The following is an 8562-nucleotide window of genomic DNA, read 5'->3' as shown; positions in this document are numbered from 1 at the left end:
TACGGTCCATTTTATGGTTTGTGTTTTTCGTTCCAAGTACCCATGTACAATATTTACAGTCAACAGGTTCACTTTTATAAATCTTTCTTCTGATAAATGACTCTTATTAATGCTCCTTGGGGACAAATATGTATCAGCTCTTATTTCAGACCCCTACTCAAGTTTATTACATATCCAAATTATGTGGTTGATTACAGAGACACAAATTCTACATCCCCTTGGATGCCAAAATTTCCTGTAACACTTAGCATCTTGCGATTTCGTACAGCCATCTCATATAATTATTTTAATCACCACTTCAGAGGGTCAAAAATGAGACCGTCAAACCATTTTGTGGGCCATATGCCAGTTAGAGTTGCAGATTTCTGATGATTATATTCTATTTAGGCTCCTGGGCTATTTATCTTCGTCCTCTCCTTATTTATAGGACATTATCATCTTGCCCGGGACAACTCTAAGTACCAGCTGACTATAGAGGTCGTATTGTCACGATCTTTCTTGATTTCAGAAGAAGACAACTTTTCCAGTTACGATTGTCAAAGTTGCACTTTCTGAATGAACAAATTGCATTCTACTGTCTGTTGAATATTGGGTTATGTGGTTCAACTGTTTCTTTTTAATGTGGTTGATATTTGGCCCATATAATTTCAGGTCGTCGTCAAAGAAGACACGGGAAATACTTCTGGATTAATTTCTATGGCCACTATATTCTGTGAGCAGGTATATATTACATATATTAAGGCGGCGAGCTGGCAGAAACGTTAGCACCCCGGGCGAAATGCTTAGCGGTATTTCGTCTGCCGCTACGTTCTGAGTTCAAATTCCGCCGAGGTCAACTTTGCCTTTCATTCTTTCGGGGTCACTTAAATAAGTACCAGTTACGCACTGGGGTCGATATAGTCGACTCAATCCGTTTGTCTGTGCTTGTTTGTCTTCTCTGTGTTTAGCCCCTTGTGGGCAGTAAAGAAATAGGCATATTTACATATGCAATGAATTAAACACTGCAGCAGGAATACTTCGTATTTTGAGTGAAGGTTGTTCTGTGGACACCTGTACCAATCAGTATTTTAGTGTCGTTGAAATAAATGGTAATTTCCTTCCGGCGGATTGTGGTTTTTGATCGCAAAAAAACTTTTCGGAAATTTGTATGCACATCATTTTGACAAGTCTAAAATCCCACTATTTCTGAACACATTTACTGAACTTATAAGAAAACTACTACTTGTCAATACTGTAAATACTTCCATAATCTATTTTTCATACAGGATTTCTATCAGAATGAAGTTTCCTTACAAATTTCTCACTAAACACCACTTAACACATATCAAGCAGAAGTATTTTCTTTGTTCAAGATACATTTATACTAATGGAATAATTTGATTCTGGATTCAACGTTAATTTCAGTTGTTGTCTCATTTATGATATTCATTGTCGGAATTGTCGTTCAGTATCTTTCCGCTGGGAATATTTTTACAAAGAGCAGCATAAAACGGGTGGAAATTCTGGAAGACGATAGAGAAGACAGACTTAGACGATACTATGTAAAGTACATACACGTGAGAGCCAGTGTATTGTTTTCCAAGAACTCCGCATCAACATGGTTACACAGGCACGCACGCAAGCACACACGCACAGGGATGCACACAAACACACAGTCATGTCCACACAGATACAAAAATACATACACACATATATGTATATACGGCGGGTGAGAGGGAGAGGGAGAGGGGGAGACAGAGAGAGAGAGAGAGAAATAGAGAAAGGAGACTGACATACAGGCATGTATATATTAAATTCATGTATATCTGTATAAAAGCATGTGTGCATATATGCACGCATGTGTACGTGCGCTTTCAAAACGAGCACTTGTCTTCGTTTCTTTACGTATGCTTGTATGTGTGTGTCACAGGATTCTGCGTGTACATTAGCACAATTCTATCACGGAAAACGTCTACTGAGTCCATTATAGTTACAATGGTCTGCAGTATATTGCCATTAAGAAGTTTTATATAACATATAAGCGAACATTGTATGATAGCAAACCAACAGAATATGAAACCAAACATTCAAGTAGCAAGTTACTTATATATATATATATATATATATATATATATATATATATATGTTTATATATGTACCTCAACAAGATGGGATTCGGGAATATCACAGTGTTATGCAGGTAATACAGTTGTGTAGAAGAGTAGGATATGGCTACAATGTAGTCCTTGCTTACGATTGTTGTATAATTCGTTTAGCATTGGAACAAAAATAACATAAACTCATACTCTCATGTATCAGTAAGTACATCAATCATATATCATTAAGTGTAAACAGTTTGTATGTATGCATGTGTGCACGCGTGAGAGATAAATATTGTGTGAATGTGTAGATGCACACAAATGTATGTATAGATGTATATATATATATATATATTATATAAAGTAATCAAAACAAGAAAACAAAAACGAAAAAAAAAAACAACAACCCAAGGACGTGGAACAAATAAAGTATTATTGGACGCTCAGGAAAGAAGGGAAGAATATATATATATATATATATAATATATATATATATATTATATATATATATATATATATATAATATATATATATATATATATATATATATTATATATATATATATATTATATATATATATATATATATATATAATATATATATACACACAAGTATATATGTGAACACGTAATTCATTATTAGAAAATTAAAATGCAATTTTAGCTTGTCACAAATATCACTTTGTCTTAATAGCTCAGTATGAACACTCTATAGAAATTTATTCCTTATTTCGAATCGAACAGTACCTCTGAACTTGAATGATGTTATAACTGTCGGTTTCTTAATGTTTCCATACATTCAATACGCAAACTGTGGGTGGTAAGTCTCTTAAGTAAAAAAAAAAGCAGATAAATTTGATGTCTTTTATTGTTAATCCTTCGCACTTTTTTTTTCTTGAGTATTCATCGTAGTTTCCATTTGTTTCACGTAATTAGTTATGGGGATTGAGAAGGATGCATTGAAGGAATTAGGAATGGATGAAGAAGTAGGAGGAGATAAGGGACAATCGGGTATAAATAGTATCATTTATATATGTGCGTATTATCGTTGTTGGGATACCTTTGCATTTAGAAAGATACGGAGACAATATATTTGATTTGAACAGTATTCATATCATAATGGTGGAGATACATGACCTAGTGATTAGAGCAGCGGACTCGCGGTCGGGGGATCGCGGGTTTGAATCTTAGACCGGGCGATGTGTGCGTTTATGAGTTAAACACCTAAGCTCCACGCGGCTCCGGCAGAAGGTAATGGCGAAATTCTGCTGACTCTTTCACCACAACTTTCTCTCACTCTTTCCTTCTGCTTCTTGCAGCTCACCTGCGACGGACCGGCGTCCCGTCCAGGTGGGGAACCTATACGCCATGGAAACCGGCCCTTATGAGCCAGACATGGCTCGAAAAGGAACAAACATATCTTAATGGATGGAACTGGAACGGAATATATTTTCATCCTTCGCCATATAACACTTCAAAACAGGAAATTGTGAATGTTAATTTCTGTTGGTTGTCTATTTAATCACAACTGTTCACAGTGTCCGCTATTTCAAAAGCTTCTAGTAAATCTTCAAAGTTTTCTAACGTTAGAACGAATGTCGAATATCCATTTAACATGTAACTTGGTGAAACGATACAGACCGCATTAATATTAGAATTTTTATCGAACTCGGATTGTTACGAATATCAAAGTCATTCCCGTTTGAATTTGAACGTAAAGCGTTAATATATAATTAAAAAAGACTAATAGTTTAATTCGGTTTTCTTTTCCTGCTCTATAGAAAAATATTAATCGGAAATATTAATTTCCTATCTCGATGTTTCTTTTTACGTTCTTCAAAGTGGTTCCATAAATATATGATATACAATTGAGACTTAATTGGTGTTAATATTAGATGTTTGACTGTTGCAAACAAATTAATTTAAATTAGTTTACATAGGCCCTTTGCAGAAATAGGTTTTGTGTGCAGATTTTAATAAATATTATGTAGTTATAATTTTCCCATTCCATTATAAACAAAGAGGAGATTATAAGATTTCTTTTGAAATGTGTAATATGCGTAAACTTTATTACGCGAAACATCTAAGATTTATTTCTTTGAAGATGAGAAAGTTACACACACACACACATACACGCACACACACACACATGTATGTATGTATGTATGTATGTATGTATGTATGCATGCATGTATGTATGTATTATGTATGTGCTTATGTATGTATGTATTCGAAAGCTCGTAGGACAGAAATTCTACTGGAACTAACATAAAACAGAATAAGACACGAGATCAAAGTATAGAATCAAAGTTGTTTATTTAATGAAAACTGTTTTTATGTAGAATATAAAGAAGGAAAATTATATATGACTGAAAATATTTATAAATAAAACTTCTTTCTCAGAGATGCAAATTTCAGAACATGAAAGAATTGATATTATATGGAGACCTAGATACGTAACATGTAAGATAACGACGTGTGAGATATCTTTATGGGCAGTTATAGTACATGACACTATTTAGAGAATAACTGACACAAACATTGTTCAAACAATAAAGAACAAACGTCCACACACTGCTGTATATATATGTTATGGATCAACGTATGTGGGAATAAGAGTGCGATCGCACCCGTTAAAGTATCATGTGATGAATGTCTCACATGAGAGTTTACAATCGGCAGCCGGAAATGGCTCGAAGCAGAGGAAGGGAAAATAAAATATTATTAATAGGTTTGAGTAGATATACATGCATATGTGTGTGTGTGTACGTGCGTGTGTGTGTGTGTGTATGTGTATGTGTGCGTGTGTGTGTTTGTGTGTGTGTGTGTCTACATCATAAAAAAGGGTAGGGGTTATATATTGAACAAGTTTTCTTAACGCTAAGAGCATATCCTGCGAAACATCTTCACCGATCGAATATCGGGAATTTGAAATATACTTCGAAAACATCACCGACAGCTCCGACGTTAGTCTCTGATTCCCTCAAGCTGGAATACTAATACAGAGTTTTAAACGCTGGTTGCATTGGTACACACATCTCTAAGCATGCAGCGGCATTACTACAGAGATCTAGTTATTAATTGGCTTGAATACCTCTTTGGGGACACAGTTAGGTGAAATATACCTATGTTCACTTTGTCACGTTGCAATTTTTTACTTCATGGCATGTACTAACTTATGCACGTATATATGTATCACTTACCTGGATCACTTACCGCAGTCACATCCGTCTCCTCGAGCGCTTCCACCAGCGATGTTTCCGCAACATCCTCAACAATCACTGGATCGACGTCGTCACAAAAAAATTTTGGAGCGGGCCGAGATCCCCAGCATTGAAGGTAGTAATTAATGCAAATATATAATTGTTTAGATATGATTATAAGAAGGGCACTGCAAAAGTATCAACATACCAGACTATAGTTATCAAAAGTGACTCTAAAATCACATGAAATACTCCAGTACATGATGTGATTTTAGAGTCATATTTGACATCTATCTCTAGCATGGTGGTACTTGTCCAGTGCCCTCATTATAAATATTTTTATATAATTATATATATGTGTATATATATATATTATATATATATATATATATATATATATATATATATATATATAATATACATAATGCACACGCACATATATATATATATATATAATATATATATAAAACAAAGTAAAGTTGGGGGGGTTATCTTACGACTAAAGGTATAAAGAATAGAAATTGCAGGAGTCTTTTAAGAGTGTTATTAACTTTACCGCTTTCACTTATTTAAAAAGATTCTCAAAATTAAAGTATGAGGCATGGCCTATCTTCTGTGGTGTCAAAATTTAGTTTACATAAATGTATTCAAACTTAGTGATAGTGTCTTTGACAAGGATAAGAGAAAATTCGATACTTTCTGCATGCTCTCTCATGAGTCAGAAGATAGTAAACTCTTATCCTTATCAAAGACTGTATCACTTCGTTTGATTATATTTATGCAAACTAATTTTTGACACCACAGAAGATACACACAGCCTCATAGTTTAATTTTGAAAAATATTTTTACAGAAGTGAAACCACTTAATTTAATAAAGAATTAGCTGACACCTGCAGTTTCAGATTCTTTACCTTATACTTTTAGTCATGCGTTAACCCCCAACTATGTTTTGTGAAACATCCACCACACGAGGCCCGACAGTTCCACGAATGCGACAACAGATTGAAAACCCATTGAAACGATGCATGTATATACATACATAAATATATATAATATATATATATATATATATATATATATATACATAGATACATGTATAAAAATATATATAGGTATAAACATGTATATATATATATATAGCTACATATATATATATATATATATATATAAATTCATATATATATATATATATATATTTAGACACAAACACACACACACACACATATATATATGTGTGTGTGTGTGTGTGTGGGTGTGTGCGTGTGTGTAGATACACATGTAAATGCATAAGATACGTATATGTAAATAGATATATCTATATTTACCTACCTATCTATCTATATTTTTCTATCAATATATATAAACACACATACACAACACACAAATACTCATAGTTCACTGCAAAAGGAAGATAGGTAAAGCGAGGGAGAGAGACAGATTCATATCATTTTAGTAATAAATATACATGAATATATTTTTCAAATTAATCTCTGATTCACGTGCATGAATATAATGTCTGGATATTTTTATCCTATATACAGGTTTTAATCTGCACTTAAAAGTGCAAAAAATATAGATTGAGGTGGGAAGGAAAGATACCAATTTTGAGAGAGAAATAGAAACAAAAATATAACTTTCGTGTGTGAAAAAATTGCCTGTACTTGAAAGGAAATGAAAGTTAGGACAATAAAGGAATAAAGAACCTGAAAACAAATAATGAAAGCTATTTACGAAAGAAAAAATGAGAAAAAGCAATTTGAAAGAAATGTTCAGAAAAACACAAATCATAATATAATACATCATTGATTTATATTTTCTTTCAGTAAACATAAATGAACGCCTGAATGGATATTATAAATCACAGCTATAACAATTAGTTTATTCAGAAATTTTATAAACTGTCATTCCATGCACTTTGCCAAAGACATCAGAACACTCTCCACTTGGTAAACTCTGCGTTGTGGAAAGTATAAAAAGAACAAATCGCATCTATTATATTCAGACCGCAATGTTATATTTGACAAAAAAATATTTGATGATGACGATCGCTATAATAATAGTATTATCATTTTATTATTATTATTATTATTATTATTGTTATTATTATTATTATATTATTATTATTATTATTATTATATTATTATTATTATTATTATTATTATTATTGTTATATTATTATTATTATTATTAGTAGTAGTAGTAGTAAAATATTAATAATAGTAATATTAAAAGTAATAAAAATAATAAGAATGATAATAATTATGATAATGATGACGGTGATGATGATGATGATGATGAGAAGAGGAATAACAACAACAATAACAACAACAATAATAAAAAAAAATAATAGCAACAACAACAGCAATAATAACAACAAATAATAAAGTATAATGTTGCCGAGGAAAAAAAATCATGCATTCCAATCCGTTGTAAACTAAATTAGTTATATATGAAAAGCAAAATGGATATGCATTTGAAATTTGCGAGATTTTATATAGAGTAAATGCAATTTTTTTCGGTGCATTAACATTTACCCACTTGCATATATATATATATATATATATATATATATTATACTAAGCAAAAAGAAAATGGAGGGATACAAAAATAATATATATCAGCCCCTACACATACTATTATGTCTATTTATTCCAAAACATAAGGCAGTATTATAAGAATACATACACATGAAAAACTGTATGCTACACAAATATACACTATTAATACAAACAAAAGGGTAAAATATTAAAAGATCATTTCCTTACGGCTGTTTCTACCAAGAGGCCACGATATCCTCCATGCTAGCTCCATCTTTCCTGTGTTCTGAAGGGATGGGTAGATAGAGTTTCGATGTTGAGTGTGCTTCTATGTTTTATCAAAGGGTCTAAAAGTTTAGGAGAGCCGATACATACTAGAGTGAGTTACTAATTGGTACAGTATATTTTTTCTTATTGAAGAGGACATAAGAAGAATAGGAGCCAGAATAGGAGTGTGAGAGGAGTAAAATTTAGTAAAATGGATTAGGTAGAGTAAAGAGAAATAATAGACTTCAAGATTTTGTCCAGTAGCGGATACTCTTTTACTCTTTTACTTGTTTCAGTCATTTGACTACGGCCATGCTGGAGCACCGCCTTTAGTCGAACAAATCGACCCCGGGACTTATTCTTTGTAAGCCCAGTACTTATTCTATCGGTCTCTTTTGCCGAACCACTCTGTGACGATAGGTAGGAATATTCGTTTTAAGCATGAGTTTTTTATGAAAGGTAAAATTAGGCAGTGATT

This window comes from Octopus sinensis, linkage group LG12 (assembly GCF_006345805.1).
Source record: "Octopus sinensis linkage group LG12, ASM634580v1, whole genome shotgun sequence".
Classification (NCBI taxonomy): domain Eukaryota; kingdom Metazoa; phylum Mollusca; class Cephalopoda; order Octopoda; family Octopodidae; genus Octopus; species Octopus sinensis.
Note: the sequence above shows the minus strand (reverse complement) of the source record.